Genomic DNA, 17,614 nt, shown 5'->3' with positions numbered 1-17,614 from the left:
GCTCTTTCTCTCTGCCCCAGCGCACGCGCTCTGTCTATCTGTCCCAGCGAAGGTGCTCTGTCTCTCTGCCCCAGCGAAATCGCTCTGTCTCTCTGCCACAGCGAACTCGCTCTGTTTCTCTGCCCCAGCGAACTGGTACTGTGTCTCTGCCCCAGCGAACTCGCTCAGTCTGTCTGCCCCAGTGAACTCGCTCTGTCCGTCTGCCACAGCGAATTCGCTCTGTCTCTCTGCCCCAGCGAACTCGCTCTGTCTCTCTGCCCCAGCGAACTCGCTCTGTCTCTCTGCCCCAGCGAACTCGCTCTGTCTCTCTGCCCCAGCGAACTCGCTCTGTCTCTCTGCCCCAGCGAACTCGCTCTGTCTGTCTGCCCCAGCGAAGTCGCTCTGTCTGTCTGCCCCAGCGAACTCGCTCTGTATCTCTGCCCCAGCGAAGTCGCTCTGTCTGTCTGCCCCAGCGAACTCACTCTGTCTCTCGGCCCCAGCGAACTCGCTATGTCACTCTGCCCCAGCGAAACCGCTCAGTGTCTCTGCCACAGCGAACCCACTCTGGTTCAAAGCCCCAGTGAACTCGCTCTCTCTCTCTGCCCCAGCGAACTAGCTCTGTCTGTCTGCCCCAGCGAACTGCCTCTGTCTCTCTGCTCCAGCGAACTGGCTCTGTCTCTCTGCCCCAGCGAACTCGCTCTGTCTGTCTGCCCCAGCGAAGTCGCTCTGTCTGTCTGCCCCAGCGAACTCACTCTGTCTCTCGGCCCCAGCGAACTCGCTATGTCACTCTGCCCCAGCGAAACCGCTCAGTGTCTCTGCCACAGCGAACCCACTCTGGTTCAAAGCCCCAGTGAACTCGCTCTCTCTCTCTGCCCCAGCGAACTAGCTCTGTCTGTCTGCCCCAGCGAACTGCGTCTGTCTCTCTGCCCCAGCAAACTGGCTCTGTCTGTCTGCCGCAGCGAACTAGCTCTGTCTGTCTGCCGCAGCGAACTCGCTCTGTCTCTCTGACCCAGCGATTTCGCTATGTCTGTCTGCCCCAGCGATCTCGCTCTGTCTGTCTGCCCCAGCGATCTCGCTCTGTCTGTCTGCCCCAGTGAAGTCGCTCTGTCTGTCTGCCCCAGCGAAGTCGCTCTGTCTGTCTGCCCCAGCGAAGTCGCTCTGTCTGTCTGCCCCAGCCAACTCGCTCTGTCTCTCTGCCGCAGCGAAATCACTCTGTCTCACTGCCCCAGCGAACTCGCTCTGTCTCTCTGCCCCAGCGAACGCGCTCTGTCTCTCTGCTCCAGCGAACGCGCTCTGTCTCTATGCCCTAGCGAACTGGCTCTGTATCTCTGCCCCAGCGAACTCGCTCTGTTTCTCTGCCACAGCAAACTCGCTCTGTTTCTCTGCCCCAGCGAACTCGCTCTGTCTCTCTCTGCCCCAGCTAACTCGCTCTGTCACTCTGCCCCAGCGAACTCGCCCTGTCTGTCTGACATGGCGAACTAGCTCTGTCTGTCTGCCCCATCAACCTCACTCCATCTGTCTGCCCAAGCGAACTCGCTCTGTCTGTCTGCCCCAGCGAACTCACTCTGTCCGTCTGACCCAGCGAAATCGCTCTGTTTGTACGCCTCAGTGAACTCGCTCTGTCTGTCTGCCCCAGCGAACTGGCTCGCTCTGTCTGTCTGCCCCAGCGCACTGACTCTGTCTCTCTGCCGCAGCGAACTGGCTCTGTCTCTCTGCCGCAACGAACTGGCTTGTACGGTCTGCCCTAGCGAACTGACTCTGTCTCTCTGCCGCAGCCCATTGGCTCTGTCTCTCTACCCCAGCGAACAGGCTCTGTCTGTCTGCCGCACTCCACTAGCTCTGTCTCTCTGCCCCAGCGAACTGGCTCTTTCTCTCTGCCCCAGCGAACTGACTGTCTCTCTGCCCCAACCGACTGGCTCTGTCTCTCTGCCCCAGCGAACAGCCTCTGTCTCTCTGCCGCAACGAACTGTCTCTGTCTGTCCGCCCCAGCGAACTCGCCCTGTCTGTCTGCCCGAGCGAACTGGCTCTGTCTGTCTGCCCCAGCGAACTGGCTCTGTCTGCCTGCCCCAGCGATCTCGATCTGTCTGTCTGCCCCAGCGAAGTCGCTCTGTCTCTCTGCCCCAGCGAAGTCGCTCTGTCTATCTGCCCCAGCGAAGTCGCTCTGTCTGTCTGCCCCAGCGAAGTCGCTCTGTCTGTCTGCCCCAGCGAAGTCGCTCTGTCTGTCTGCCCCAGCGAAGTCGCTCTGTCTGTCTGCCCCAGCGAAGTCGCTCTGTCTGTCTGCCCCAGCGAAGTCGCTCTGTCTGTCTGCCCCAGCGAAGTCGCTCTGTCTGTCTGCCCCGGCGAACTGGCTCTGTCTGTCTGCCCCGGCGAACTGGCTCTGTCTGTCTGCCTCAGCAAACTAGCTCTGTCTGTCTGCAGCAGCGAAGTCGCTCTGTCTGTCTGCCCCAGCGAAGTAGCTCTGTCTGTCTGCCCCAGCGAAGTCGCTCTGTCTGTCTGCCCCAGCGAAGTTGCTCTGTCTCTCTGCCCCAGCGAAGTCGCTCTGTCTGTCTGCCCCAGGGAAGTCGCTCTGTCTGTCTGCCCCAGCGAAGTCGCTCTGTCTGTCTGCCCCAGCGAACTGGCTCGCTCTGTCTGTCTGCCCCAGCGAACTGAATCTGTCTCGCTGCCGCAGCCCACTGGCTCTGTCTGTCTGCCCCAGCGAACTGGCTCTGTCTCTCTGCCCCAGTGAACTCGCTCTGTCTCTCTGCCACAGCGAACTGGCTCGGTCTGTCTGCCCCAGCGAACTGGCTCTGTCTGTCTGCCCCAGCGAACTCGCTCTGTTTCTCTGCCACAGCAAACTCGCTCTGTTTCTCTGACCCAGCGAACTCGGTCAGTCTCTCGCTGCCCCAGCTAACTCGCTCTGTCATTCTGCCCCAGCGAACTCGCCCTGTCTGTCTGACATGGCGAACTAGCTCTGTCTGTCTGCCACATCAACCTCACTCCATCTGTCTGCACCAGCGAACTCGCTCTGTCCGTCTGCCCCAGCGAACTCGCTCTGTTTGTACGCCTCAGTGAACTCGCTCTGTCTGTCTGCCCCAGCGAACTGGCTCTGTCTCTCTGCCCCAGCGAACTGGCTCTGTCTCTCTGCCCCAGCGAACTGGCTCTGTCTCTCTGCCCCAGCGAATTGGCTCTGTCTCTCTGCCCCAGCGAACTGGCTCTGTCTCTCTGCCCCAGCGAAGTGGCTCTGTCTCTCTGCCGCAACGAACTGGCTTGTACTGTCAGCCCCAGCGAACTGACTCTGTCTCTCTGCCCCAGCGAACTGGATCTTTCTCTCTGCCCCAGCGAACTGACTCTGTCTCTCTGCCACAACCCACTGGCTCTGTCTCTCTGCCACAGCGAACTGGCTCTGTCTGTCTGCCCGAGCGAACTGGCTGCGTCTGTCTGCCCCAGCGATCTCGCTCTGTCTGTCTGCCCCAGCGAAGTCGCTCTGTCTGTCTGCCCCAGCGAAGTCGCTCTGCCTGTCTGCCCCAGCGAAGTCGCACTGTCTGTATGCCCCAGCGAAGTCGCTCTGTCTGTCTGCCCCAGCGAAGTCGCTCTGTCTGTCTGCCCCAGCGAAGTCGCTCTGTCTGTCTGCCCCAGCGAAGTCGCTCTGTCTGTCTGCCCCAGCGAAGTCGCTCTGTCTGTCGGCCCCAGCGAAGTCGCTCTGTCTGTCTGCCCCAGCGAAGTCGCTCTGTCTGTCTGCCCCAGCGAACTGGCTCGCTCTGTCTGTCTGCCCCAGCGAACTGGCTCTGTCTCACTGCCCCAGCGAACTGGCTCTGTCTCTCTGCCCCAGAGAAATCGCTCTGTCTGTCTGCCCCAGCGAACGCAATCTGTCTCTCAGCCCGAGCGAACTGGCTCTGTCTCTCAGCCCCTGAGAACTCGCTCTGTCACTCTGCCGCACCGAAGTGGCTCTGTTTCTCTGCCCCAGCGAACTCGCTCTGTGTCTCTGCCCCAGCGAACTCGCTCTGTCTCTCTGCCCCAGTGATCTCGCTCTGTCTCTCTGCCCAAGCGAACTGGCTCGGTCTGTCTGCCCCAGCGAACTGACTCTGTTTGTCTGCCCCAGCGATCTCGCTCTGTCTGTCTGCCCCAGCGAAGTCGCTCTGTCTGTCTGCCCCAGCGAAGTCGCTCTGTCTGTCTGCCCCAGCGAAGTCGCTCTGTCTGTCTGCCCCAGCGAAATCGCTCTGTTTGTCTGCCCCAGCGAAGTCGCTCTGTCTGTCTGCCCCAGCGAAGTCGCTCTGTCTGTCTGCCCCAGCGAAGTCGCTCTGTCTGTCTGCCCCAGCGAACTGGCTCTGTCTGTCTGCCTCAGCAAACTAGCTCTGTCTGTCTGCCGCAGCAAACTCGCTCTGTCTGTCTGCCCCAGCGAAGTTGCTCTGTCTGTCTGCCCCAGCGAACTGGCTCTGTCTCACTGCCCCAGCGAACTGGCTCTGTCTCTCTGACCCAGCGAATTCGCTCTGTCTGTCTGCCCCAGCGAACGCAATCTGTCTCTCAGCCCCAGCGAACTGGCTCTGTCTCTCAGCCCCTGAGAACTCGCTCTGTCACTCTGCCGCACCGAAGCGGCTCTGTCTCTCTTTCCCAGCGAACTCGCTCTGTCTCTCTGCCCCAGCGAACTGGCTCTGTCTCTCTGCCCCAGTGAACTCGCTCTGTCTCTCTGCCCAAGCGAATTCGCTCGGTCTCTCTGCCCCAGCGAACTGGCTCTATACGTCTGCCCCAGCGAACTGGCTCTGTCTCTCTGCCCCAGCGAACTCGCTCTGTCTCTCTGCCCCAGCGAACTCGCTCTGTCTGTCTGCCCCAACCAACTCGCTCTGTCTCACTGCCCCAGCGAACTCGCTCTGTCTCTCTGCTCCAGCGAATGCGCTCTGACTCTCTGCTCCAGCGAACGCGCTCTGTCTCTATGCCCTAGCGAACTCGCTCTGTATCTCTGCCCCAGCGACCTCACTCTGTTTCTCTGCCACAGCAAACTCGCTCTGTTTCTCTGCCCCAGCGAACTCGGTCTGTCTCTCTCTGCCCCAGCTAACTCGCTCTGTCACTCTGCCCCAGCGAACTCGCCCTGTCTGTCTGACATGGCGAACTAGCTCTGTCTGTCTGCCCCATCAACCTCAATCCATCTGTCTGCCCAAACGAACTCGCTCTGTCTGTCTGCCCCAGCGAACTCGCTCTGTCCGTCTGCCCCAGCGAACTCGCTCTGTTTGTACGCCTCAGTGAACTCGCTCTGTCTGTCTGCCCCAGCGAACTGGCTCTGTCAGTCTGCCCCAGCGAACTGGCTCTGTCTCTCTGCCGCAACGAACTGGCGTTTACTGTCTGCCCCAGCGAACTGACTCTGTCTCTCTGCCGCAGCCCACTGGCTCTGTCTCCCTACCCCTGCGAACAGGCTCTGTCTCTCTTCCCCAGCGAACTGGCTCTTTCTCTCTGCCCCAGCGAACTGACTCTGTCTCTCTGCCGCAACCCACTGGCTCTGTCTGTCTGCCCCAGCGAACTGGCTCTGTCTGTCTGCCCCAGCGAACTGGCTCGCTCTGTCTGTCTGCCCCAGCGAACTGACTCTGTCTCTCTGCCGCAGCCCACTGGCTCTGTCTCTCTGCCCCAGCGAACTGGATCTGTCTCTCTGCCCCAGTGAACTCGCTCTGTCTCTCTGCCAGCGAAGTCGCTCTGTCTGTGTGCCCCAGCGAAGTCGCTCTGTCTGTGTGCCCCAGCGAAGTCGCTCTGTCTGTGTGCCCCAGAGATCTGGCTCTGGCTCTCTGCCCCAGCGAACTTGCTCTGTCTGCCTGCCGCAACGAACTAGCTCTGTCTGTCTGCCCCAGCGAAGTCGCTCTGTCTCTCTTCCCCAGCGAAGTCGCTCTGTCTCTATGCCCCAGCGAAGTCGCTCTCTCTCTCTGCCCCAGCGAACTCGCTCTGTCTCTCTGCCCCAACGAACTGGCTCTGTCTATCTGCCCCAGCGAACTCGCTCTGTCTCTCTGCCCCAGCGAACTCGCTCTGTCTGTCTGCCCCAGCCAACTCGCTCTGTCTCTCTGCCACAGCGAAATTGCTCTGTCTCACTGCCCCAGCGAACTCGGTCTGTCTCTCTGCTCCAGCGAACCCGCCCTGACTCTCTGCTCCAGCGAACGCGCTCTGTCTCTATGCCCCAGCGAACTCGCTCTGTACCTCTGCCCCAGCGAACTCGCTCTGTTTCTCTGCCACAGCAAACTCGCTCTGTTTCTCTGACCCAGCGAACTCGGTCAGTCTCTCGCTGCCCCAGCTAACTCGCTCTGTCATTCTGCCCCAGCGAACTCGCCCTGTCTGTCTGACATGGCGAACTAGCTCTGTCTGTCTGCCACATCAACCTCACTCCATCTGTCTGCCCAAGCAAACTCGCTCTGTCTGTCTGCACCAGCGAACTCGCTCTGTCCGTCTGCCCCAGCGAACTCGCTCTGTTTGTACGCCTCAGTGAACTCGCTCTGTCTGTCTGCCCCAGCGAACTGGCTCTGTCTCTCTGCCCCAGCGAATTGGCTCTGTCTCTCTGCCCCAGCGAATTGGCTCTGTCTCTCTGCCCCAGCGAACTGGCTCTGTCTCTCTGCCCCAGCGAACTGGCTCTGTCTCTCTGCCCCAGCGAATTGGCTCTGTCTCTCTGCCCCAGCGAACTGGCTCTGTCTCTCTGCCCCAGCGAAGTGGCTCTGTCTCTCTGCCGCAACGAACTGGCTTGTAATGTCAGCCCCAGCGAACTGACTCTGTCTCTCTGCCCCAGCGAACTGGATCTTTCTCTCTGCACCAGCGAACTGACTCTGTCTCTCTGCCACAACCCACTGGCTCTGTCTCTCTGCCACAGCGAACTGGCTCTGTCTGTCTGCCCGAGCGAACTGGCTGCGTCTGTCTGCCCCAGCGATCTCGCTCTGTCTGTCTGCCCCAGCGAAGTCGCTCTGTCTGTCTGCCCCAGCGAAGTCGCTCTGCCTGTCTGCCCCAGCGAAGTCGCACTGTCTGTATGCCCCAGCGAAGTCGCTCTGTCTATCTGCCCCAGCGAAGTCGCTCTGTCTGTCTGCCCCAGCGAAGTCGCTCTGTCTGTCTGCCCCAGCGAAGTCGCTCTGTCTGTCTGCCCCAGCGAAGTCGCTCTGTCTGTCTGCCCCAGCGAAGTCGCTCTGTCTGTCGGACCCAGCGAAGTCGCTCTGTCTGTCTGCCCCAGCGAAGTCGCTCTGTCTGTCTGCCCCAGCGAACTGGCTCGCTCTGTCTGTCTGCCCCAGCGAACTGGCTCTGTCTCACTGCCCCAGCGAACTGGCTCTGTCTCTCTGCCCCAGCGAAATCGCTCTGTCTGTCTGCCCCAGCGAACGCAATCTGTCTCTCAGCCCGAGCGAACTGGCTCTGTCTCTCAGCCCCTGAGAACTCGCTCTGTCACTCTGCCGCACCGAAGTGGCTCTGTTTCTCTGCCCCAGCGAACTCGCTCTGTGTCTCTGCCCCAGCGAACTCGCTCTGTCTCTCTGCCCCAGTGATCTCGCTCTGTCTCTCTGCCCAACCGAACTGGCTCGGTCTGTCTGCCCCAGCGAACTGACTCTGTTTGTCTGCCCCAGCGATCTCGCTCTGTCTGTCTGCCCCAGCGAAGACGCTCTGTCTGTCTGCCCCAGCGAAGTCGCTCTGTCTGTCTGCCCCAGCGAAGTCGCTCTGTCTGTCTGCCCCAGCGAAATCGCTCTGTCTGTCTGCCCCAGCGAAGTCGCTCTGTCTGTCTGCCCCAGCGAAGTCGCTCTGTCTGTCTGCCCCAGCGAAGTCGCTCTGTCTGTCTGCCCCAGCGAACTGGCTCTGTCTGTCTGCCTCAGCAAACTAGCTCTGTCTGTCTGCCGCAGCAAACTCGCTCTGTCTGTCTGCCCCAGCGAAGTTGCTCTGTCTGTCTGCCCCAGCGAACTGGCTCTGTCTCACTGCCCCAGCGAACTGGCTCTGTCTCTCTGACCCAGCAAACTCGCTCTGTCTGTCTGCCCCAGCGAACGCAATCTGTCTCTCAGCCCCAGCGAACTGGCTCTGTCTCTCAGCCCCTGAGAACTCGCTCTGTCACTCTGCCGCACCGAAGCGGCTCTGTCTCTCTTTCCCAGCGAACTCGCTCTGTCTCTCTGCCCCAGCGAACTGGCTCTGTCTCTCTGCCCCAGTGAACTCGCTCTGTCTCTCTGCCCAAGCGAATTCGCTCGGTCTCTCTGCCCCAGCGAACTGGCTCTATATGTCTGCCCCAGCGATCTGGCTCTGTCTCTCTGCCCCAGCGAACTCGCTCTGTCTCTCTGCCCCAGCGAACTCGCTCTGTCTGTCTGCCCCAACCAACTCGCTCTGTCTCACTGCCCCAGCGAACTCGCTCTGTCACTCTGCTCCAGCGAATGCGCTCTGACTCTCTGCTCCAGCGAACGCGCTCTGTCTCTATGCCCTAGCGAACTCGCTCTGTATCTCTGCCCCAGCGACCTCACTCTGTTTCTCTGCCACAGCAAACTCGCTCTGTTTCTCTGCCCCAGCGAACTCGGTCTGTCTCTCTCTGCCCCAGCTAACTCGCTCTGTCACTCTGCCCCAGCGAACTCGCCCTGTCTGTCTGACATGGCGAACTCGCTCTGTCTGTCTGCCCCAGCGAACTCGCTCTGTCCGTCTGCCCCAGCGAACTCGCTCTGTTTGTACGCCTCAGTGAACTCGCTCTGTCTGTCTGCCCCAGCGAACTGGCTCGCTCTGTCTGTCTGCCCCAGTGAACTGACTCTGTCTCTCTGCCCCAGTGAACTGACTCTGTCTCTCTGCCGCAGCCCACTGGCTCTGTCTCTCTGCCCCAGCGAACTGGCTCTGTCTCTCTGCCCCAGCGAACTGGCTCTGTCAGTCTGCCCCAGCGAACTGGCTCTGTCTCTCTGCCGCAACGAACTGGCGTGTACTGTCTGCCCCAGCGAACTGACTCTGTCTCTCTGCCGCAGCCCACTGGCTCTGTCTCCCTACCCCTGCGAACAGGCTCTGTCTCTCTTCCCCAGCGAACTGGCTCTTTCTCTCTGCCCCAGCGAACTGACTCTGTCTCTCTGCCGCAACCCAATGGCTCTGTCTGTCTGCCCCAGCGAACTGGCTCTGTCTGTCTGCCCCAGCGAACTGGCTCGCTCTGTCTGTCTGCCCCAGCGAACTGACTCTGTCTCTCTGCCGCAGCCCACTGGCTCTGTCTCTCTGCCTCAGCGAACTGGATCTGTCTCTCTGCCCCAGTGAACTCGCTCTGTCTCTCTGCCACAGCGAACTGGCTCGGTCTGTCTGCCCCAGCGATCTCGCTCTGTCTGTCTGCCCCAGCGAAGTCGCTCTGTCTGTCTGCCCCAGCGAAGTCGCTCTGTCTGTCTGCCCCAGCGAACTCGCTCTGTCTGTCTGCCCCAACCAACTCGCTCTGTCTCACTGCCCCAGCGAACTCGCTCTGTCACTCTGCTCCAGCGAATGCGCTCTGACTCTCTGCTCCAGCGAACGCGCTCTGTCTCTATGCCCTAGCGAACTCGCTCTGTATCTCTGCCCCAGCGACCTCACTCTGTTTCTCTGCCACAGCAAACTCGCTCTGTTTCTCTGCCCCAGCGAACTCGGTCTGTCTCTCTCTGCCCCAGCTAACTCGCTCTGTCACTCTGCCCCAGCGAACTCGCCCTGTCTGTCTGACATGGCGAACTAGCTCTGTCTGTCTGCCCCATCAACCTCACTCCATCTGTCTGCCCAAACGAACTCGCTCTGTCTGTCTGCCCCAGCGAACTCGCTCTGTCCGTCTGCCCCAGCGAACTCGCTCTGTTTGTACGCCTCAGTGAACTCGCTCTGTCTGTCTGCCCCAGCGAACTGGCTCGCTCTGTCTGTCTGCCCCAGTGAACTGACTCTGTCTCTCTGCCGCAGCCCACTGGCTCTGTCTCTCTGCCCCAGCGAACTGGCTCTGTCTCTCTGCCCCAGCGAACTGGCTCTGTCAGTCTGCCCCAGCGAACTGGCTCTGTCTCTCTGCCGCAACGAACTGGCGTGTACTGTCTGCCCCAGCGAACTGACTCTGTCTCTCTGCCGCAGCCCACTGGCTCTGTCTCCCTACCCCTGCGAACAGGCTCTGTCTCTCTTCCCCAGCGAACTGGCTCTTTCTCTCTGCCCCAGCGAACTGACTCTGTCTCTCTGCCGCAACCCAATGGCTCTGTCTGTCTGCCCCAGCGAACTGGCTCTGTCTGTCTGCCCCAGCGAACTGGCTCGCTCTGTCTGTCTGCCCCAGCGAACTGACTCTGTCTCTCTGCCGCAGCCCACTGGCTCTGTCTCTCTGCCTCAGCGAACTGGATCTGTCTCTCTGCCCCAGTGAACTCGCTCTGTCTCTCTGCCACAGCGAACTGGCTCGGTCTGTCTGCCCCAGCGATCTCGCTCTGTCTGTCTGCCCCAGCGAAGTCGCTCTGTCTGTCTGCCCCAGCGAAGTCGCTCTGTCTGTCTGCCCCAGCGAAGTCGCTCTGTCTGTCTGCCCCAGCGAAATCGCTCTGTTTGTCTGCCCCAGCGAAGTCGCTCTGTCTGTCTGCCCCAGCGAAGTCGCTCTGTCTGTCTGCCCCAGCGAAGTCGCTCTGTCTGTCTGCCCCAGCGAAGTCGCTCTGTCTGTCTGCCCCAGCGAACTGGCTCTGTCTGTCTGCCTCAGCAAACTAGCTCTGTCTGTCTGCCGCAGCAAACTCGCTCTGTCTGTCTGCCCCAGCGAAGTTGCTCTGTCTGTCTGCCCCAGCGAAGTTGCTCTGTCTGTCTGCCCCAGCGAACTGGCTCTGTCTCTCTGCCCCAGCGTACTGGCTCTGTCTCTCTGACCCAGCGAACTCGCTCTGTCTGTCTGCCCCAGCGAACGCAATCTGTCTCTCAGCCCCAGCGAACTGGCTCTGTCTCTCAGCCCCTGAGAACTCGCTCTGTCACTCTGCCGCACCGATGTGGCTCTGTCTCTCTTTCCCAGCGAACTCGCTCTGTCTCTCTGCCCCAGCGAACTGGCTCTGTCTCTCTGCCCCAGCGAACTGGCTCTGTCTCTCTGCCCCAGTGAACTCGCTCTGTCTCTCTGCCCAAGCGAATTCGCTCGGTCTCACTGCCCCAGCGAACTCGCTCTGTCTCTCTGCTCCAGCGAATGCGCTCTGACTCTCTGCTCCAGCGAACGCGCTCTGTCTCTATGCCCTAGCGAACTCGCTCTGTATCTCTGCCCCAGCGACCTCACTCTGTTTCTCTGCCACATCAAACTCGCTCTGTTTCTCTGCCCCAGCGAACTCGGTCTGTCTCTCTCTGCCCCAGCTAACTCGCTCTGTCACTCTGCCCCAGCGAACTCGCCCTGTCTGTCTGACATGGCGAACTAGCTCTGTCTGTCTGCCCCATCAACCTCACTCCATCTGTCTGCCCAAGCGAACTCGCTCTGTCTGTCTGCCCCAGCGAACTCGCTCTGTCCGTCTGCCCCAGCGAACTCGCTCTGTTTGTACGCCTCAGTGAACTCGCTCTGTCTGTCTGCCCCAGCGAACTGGCTCTGTCTCTCTGCCGCAGCCCACTGGCTCTGTCTCTCTGCCCCAGCGAACTGGCTCTGTCTCTCTGCCCCAGCGAACTGGCTCTGTCAGTCTGCCCCAGCGAACGCAATCTGTCTCTCAGCCCCAGCGAACTGGCTCTGTCTCTCAGCCCCTGAGAACTCGCTCTGTCACTCTGCCGCACCGATGTGGCTCTGTCTCTCTTTCCCAGCGAACTCGCTCTGTCTCTCTGCCCCAGCGAACTGGCTCTGTCTCTCTGCCCCAGTGAACTCGCTCTGTCTCTCTGCCCAAGCGAATTCGCTCGGTCTCACTGCCCCAGCGAACTCGCTCTGTCTCTCTGCTCCAGCGAATGCGCTCTGACTCTCTGCTCCAGCGAACGCGCTCTGTCTCTATGCCCTAGCGAACTCGCTCTGTATCTCTGCCCCAGCGACCTCACTCTGTTTCTCTGCCACAGCAAACTCGCTCTGTTTCTCTGCCCCAGCGAACTCGGTCTGTCTCTATCTGCCCCAGCTAACTCGCTCTGTCACTCTGCCCCAGCGAACTCGCCCTGTCTGTCTGACATGGCGAACTAGCTCTGTCTGTCTGCCCCATCAACCTCACTCCATCTGTCTGCCCAAGCGAACTCGCTCTGTCTGTCTGCCCCAGCGAACTCGCTCTGTCCGTCTGCCCCAGCGAACTCGCTCTGTTTGTACGCCTCAGTGAACTCGCTCTGTCTGTCTGCCCCAGCGAACTGGCTCTGTCTCTCTGCCGCAGCCCACTGGCTCTGTCTCTCTGCCCCAGCGAACTGGCTCTGTCTCTCTGCCCCAGCGAACTGGCTCTGTCAGTCTGCCCCAGCGAACTGGCTCTGTCTCTCTGCCGCAACGAACTGGCTTGTACTGTCTGCCCCAGCGAACTGACTCTGTCTCTCTGCCGCAGCCCACTGGCTCTGTCTCTCTACCCCTGCGAACAGGCTCTGTCTCTCTTCCCCAGCGAACTGGCTCTTTCTCTCTGCCCCAGCGAACTGACTCTGTCTCTCTGCCGCAACCCACTGGCTCTGTCTGTCTGCCCCAGCGAACTGGCTCTGTCTGTCTGCCCCAGCGAACTGGCCCTGTCTGTCTGCCCCAGCGATCTCGCTCTGTCTGTCTGCCCCAGCGAAGTCACTCTGTCTGTCTGCCCCAGCGAAGTCACTCTGTCTGTCTGCCCCAGCGAAGTCGCTCTGTCTGTCTGGCCCAGCGAAGTCGCTCTGTCTGTCTGCCCCTGCGAAGTCGCTCTGTCTGTCTGCCCCAGCGAAGTCGCTCTGTCTGTCTGCCCCAGCGAAGTCGCTCTGTCTGTCTGCCCCAGCGAAGTCGCTCTGTCTGTCTGCCCCAGCGAAGTCGCTCTGTCTGTCTGCCCCAGCGAAGTCGCTCTGTCTGTCTGCCCCAGCGAAGTCGCTCTGTCTGTCTGCCCCAGCGAACTGGCTCTGTCTGTCTGCCACAGCAAACTCGCTCTGTCTGTCTGCCCCAGCGAACTCGCTCTGTCTGTCTGCCCCAGCGAAATCGCTCTGTCTGTCTGCCCCAGCGAACTAGCTCTATACTACTGCCCCAGCGAACTGGCTCTGTCTCTCTGCTGCAACCAACTGGCTCTGTCTCTCTGCCCCAGCGAACAGGCTTTGTCTCTCTGCCGCAACGAACTGGCTCTGTCTTTGTGCCCCAGCGAACGCAATCTGTCTCTCAGCCCCAGCGAACTGGCTCTGTCTCTCAGCCCCTGAGAACTCGCTCTGTCACTCTGCCGCACCAAAGTGGCTCTGTCTCTCTTTCCCAGCGAACTCGCTCTGTCTCTCTGCCCCAGCGAAGTCGCTCTGTCTCTCTGCCCCAGCGAAGTCGCTCTGTCTCTCTGCCCCAGCGAACTGGCTCTATATGTCTGCCCCAGCGAACTGGCTCTGTCTCTCTGCTGCAACCAACTGGCTCTGTCTCTCTGCCCCAGCGAACAGGCTTTGTCTCTCTGCCGCAACGAACTGGCTCTGTCTGTCTGTCACAGCGAAATCGCCCTGTCTGTCTGCCCGAGCGAACTGGCTCTGTCTGTCTGCCCGAGCGAAGTCGCTCTGTCTGTCTGCCCCAGCGACCTCACTCTGTCTGTCTGCCCCAGCGATCTCGCTCTGTCTGTCTGCCCCAGCGAAGTCGCTCTGTCTGTGTGCCCCAGCGAAGTCGCTCTGTCTGTGTGCCCCAGCGAAGTCGCTCTGTCTGTCTGCCCCAGCGAAGTAGCTCTGTCTGTCTGCCCCAGCGAAGTAGCTCTGTCTGTCTGCCCCAGCGAACTGGCTCTGTCTGTCTGCCCCAGCGAAGTCGCTCTGTCTGTCTGCCCCAGCGAACTGGCTCTGTCTGTCTGCCCCAGCGAACTGGCTCGCTCTGTCTGTCTGCCCGAGCGAACTGGCTCTGTCTGTCTGCCCGAGCGAAGTCGCTCTGTCTCTCTGCCCCAGCGATCTCGCTCTGTCTGTCTGCCCCAGCGAAGTCGCTCTATCTGTCTGCCCCAGCGAAGTCGCTCTTTCTGTCTGCCCCAGAGAAGTCGCTCTGTCTGTCTGCCCCAGCCAAGTCGCTCTGTCTGTCTGCCCCATTGAAGTAGCTCTGTCTGTCTGCCGCATCGAAGTCGCTCTGTCTGTCTGTCCCAGCGAACTGGCTCTGTCTGTCTGCCGCAACGAACTAGCTCTGTCTGTCTGTCGCAGTGTACTCGCTCTGTCTGTCTGACCCAGCGATCTCACTCTGTCTGTCTGCCCAAGCGAACTCGCTCTGTCTCTCTGCCCCAGCGAACTCGCTCTGTCTCTCTGCCCCAGCGAACTCGCTCTGTCTGTCTGCCCCAGCCAACTCGCTCTGTCTCTCTGCCACAGCGAAATCTCTCTGTCTCACTGCCCCAGCGAACTCGCTCTGTCTCTCTGCTCCAGCGAACGCGCTCTGACTCTATGCCCTAGCGAACTCGCTCTGTTTCTCTGCCACAGCAAACTCGCTCTGTTTCTCTGCCCCAGCAAATTCGGTCTGTCTCTCTCTGCCCCAGCTAACTCGCTCTGTCTCTCTGCCCCATTGAACTCGCCCTGTCTGTGTGACATGGCGTACTAGCTCTGTCTGTCTGCCCCATCAACCTCACTCCATCTGTCTGCCCAAGCGAACTCGCTCTGTCTGTCTGCCCCAGCGAACTCGGTCTGTCCATCTGCCCCAGCGAACTCGCTCTGTTTGTACGCCTCAGTGAACTCGCTCTGTCTGTCTGCCCCAGCGAACTGGCTCGCTCTATCTGTCTGCCCCAGCGAACTGACTCTGTCTCTCTGCCGCAGCCCACTGGCTCTGTCTCTCTGCCCCAGCGAACTGGCTCTGTCTCTCTGACCCAGCGAACTGGCTCTTTCTCTCTGCCCCAGCGAACTGGCTCTGTCAGTCTGCCCCAGCGATCTGGCTCTGTCTCTCTGCTGCAAAGAACTGGCTTGTACTGTCTGCCCCAGCGAACTGGCTCGCTCTGTCTGTCTGCCCGAGCGAACTGGCTCTGTCTGTCTGCCCGAGCGAAGTCGCTCTGTCTCTCTGCCCCAGCGATCTCGCTCTGTCTGTCTGCCCCAGCGAAGTCGCTCTGTCTGTCTGCCCCAGCGAAGTCGCTCTTTCTGTCTGCCCCAGAGAAGTCGCTCTGTCTGTCTGCCCCAGCCAAGTCGCTCTGTCTGTCTGCCCCATTGAAGTAGCTCTGTCTGTCTGCCGCATCGAACTCGCTCTGTCTGTCTGCCCCAGAGATCTGGCTCTGTCTGTCTGTCCCAGCGAACTGGCTCTGTCTGTCTGCCGCAACGAACTAGCTCTGTCTGTCTGTCGCAGCGTACTCGCTCTGTCTGTCTGACCCAGCGATCTCACTCTGTCTGTCTGCCCAAGCGAACTCGCTCTGTCTCTCTGCCCCAGCGAACTCGCTCTGTCTCTCTGCCCCAGCGAACTCGCTCTGTCTGTCTGCCCCAGCCAACTCGCTCTGTCTCTCTGCCACAGCGAAATCTCTCTGTCTCACTGCCCCAGCGAACTCGCTCTGTCTCTCTGCTCCAGCGAACGCGCTCTGACTCTATGCCCTAGCGAACTCGCTCTGTATCTCTGCCCCAGCGAACGTGCTCTGTTTCTCTGCCACAGCAAACTCGCTCTGTTTCTCTGCCCCAGCAAATTCGGTCTGTCTCTCTCTGCCCCAGCTAACTCGCTCTGTCTCTCTGCCCCATCGAACTCGCCCTGTCTGTGTGACATGGCGTACTAGCTCTGTCTGTCTGCCCCATCAACCTCACTCCATCTGTCTGCCCAAGCGAACTCGCTCTGTCTGTCTGCCCCAGCGAACTCGGTCTGTCCATCTGCCCCAGCGAACTCGCTCTGTTTGTACGCCTCAGTGAACTCGCTCTGTCTGTCTGCCCCAGCGAACTGGCTCGCTCTATCTGTCTGCCCCAGCGAACTGACTCTGTCTCTCTGCCGCAGCCCACTGGCTCTGTCTCTCTGCCCCAGCGAACTGGCTCTGTCTCTCTGCCCCAGCGAACTGGCTCTTTCTCTCTGCCCCAGCGAACTGGCTCTGTCAGTCTGCCCCAGCGATCTGGCTCTGTCTCTCTGCTGCAAAGAACTGGCTTGTACTGTCTGCCCCAGCGAACTGACTCTGTCTCTCTGCCGCAGCCCACTGGCTCTGTCTCTCTGCCCCAGCGAACAGGCTTTGTCTCTCTGCCGCAACGAACTGGCCCTGTCTGTCTGCCCGAGCGATCTCGCTCTGTCTGTGTGCCCCAGCGAAGTCGCTCTGTCTGTCTGCCCCAGCGAAGTCACTCTGTCTGTCTGCCCCAGCGAAGTCGCTCTGTCTGTCTGCCCCAGCGAACAGGCTTTGTCTCTCTGCCGCAACGAACTGGCCCTGTCTGTCTGCCCGAGCGATCTCGCTCTGTCTGTGTGCCCCAGCGAAGTCGCTCTGTCTGTCTGCCCCAGCGAAGTCACTCTGTCTGTCTGCCCCAGCGAAGTCGCTCTGTCTGTCTGCCCCAGCGAAGTCGCTCTGTCTGTCTGCCCCTGCGAAGTCGCTCTGTCTGTCTGCCCCAGCGAAGTCGCTCTGTCTGTCTGCCCCAGCGAAGTCGCTCTGTCTGTCTGCCCCAGCGAAGTCGCTCTGTCTGTCTGCCCCAGCGAAGTCGCTCTGTCTGTCTGCCCCAGCGAAGTCGCTCTGTCTGTCTGCCCCAGCGAAGTCGCTCTGTCTGTCTGCCCCAGCGAACTGGCTCTGTCTGTCTGCCTCAGCAAACAAGCTCTGTCTGTCTGCCCCAGCGAACTCGCTCTGTCTGTCTGCCCCAGCGAAGTCGCTCTGTCTGTCTGCCCCAGCGAACTGGCTCTATATGTCTGCCCCAGCGAACTGGCTCTGTCTCTCTGCTGCAACCAACTGGCTCTGTCTCTCTGCCCCAGCGAACAGGCTTTGTCTCTCTGCCGCAACGAACTGGCTCTGTCTTTGTGCCCCAGCGAACGCAATCTGTCTCTCAGCCCCAGCGAACTGGCTCTGTCTCTCAGCCCCTGAGAACTCGCTCTGTCACTCTGCCGCACCAAAGTGGCTCTGTCTCTCTTTCCCAGCGAACTCGCTCTGTCTCTCTGCCCCAGCGAAGTCGCTCTGTCTCTATGCCCCAGCAAAGTCGCTCTGTCTCTCTGCCCCAGCGAACTGGCTCTCTATGTCTGCCCCAGCGAACTGGCTCTGTCTCTCTGCTGCAACCAACTGGCTCTGTCTCTCTGCCCCAGCGAACAGGCTTTGTCTCTCTGCCGCAACGAACTGGCTCTGTCTGTCTGTCACAGCGAAATCGCCCTGTCTGTCTGCCCGAGCGAACTGGCTCTGTCTGTCTGCCCGAGCGACGTCGCTCTGTCTGTCTGCCCCAGCGACCTCACTCTGTCTGTCTGCCCCAGCGATCTCGCTCTGTCTGTCTGCCCCAGCGAAGTCGCTCTGTCTGTGTGCCCCAGCGAAGTCGCTCTGTCTGTGTGGCCGAGCGAAGTCGCTCTCTCTGTCTGCCCCAGCGAAGTAGCTCTGTCTGTCTGCCCCAGCGAACTGGCTCTGTCTGTCTGCCCCAGCGAAGTCGCTCTGTCTGTCTGCCCCAGCGAAGTCGCTCTGTCTGTCTGCCCCAGCGAACTGGCTCTGTCTGTCTGCCCCAGCGAACTGGCTCGCTCTGTCTGTCTGCCCGAGCGAACTGGCTCTGTCTGTCTGCCCGAGCGAAGTCGCTCTGTCTCTCTGCCCCAGCGATCTCGCTCTGTCTGTCTGCCCCA

Source organism: Carcharodon carcharias, chromosome 13 (genome assembly GCF_017639515.1).
Source record: "Carcharodon carcharias isolate sCarCar2 chromosome 13, sCarCar2.pri, whole genome shotgun sequence".
Classification (NCBI taxonomy): Eukaryota; Metazoa; Chordata; class Chondrichthyes; order Lamniformes; family Lamnidae; genus Carcharodon; species Carcharodon carcharias.
The sequence above is the reverse complement of the archived record's forward strand: the minus strand, read 5'-3'. Positions refer to the sequence as shown.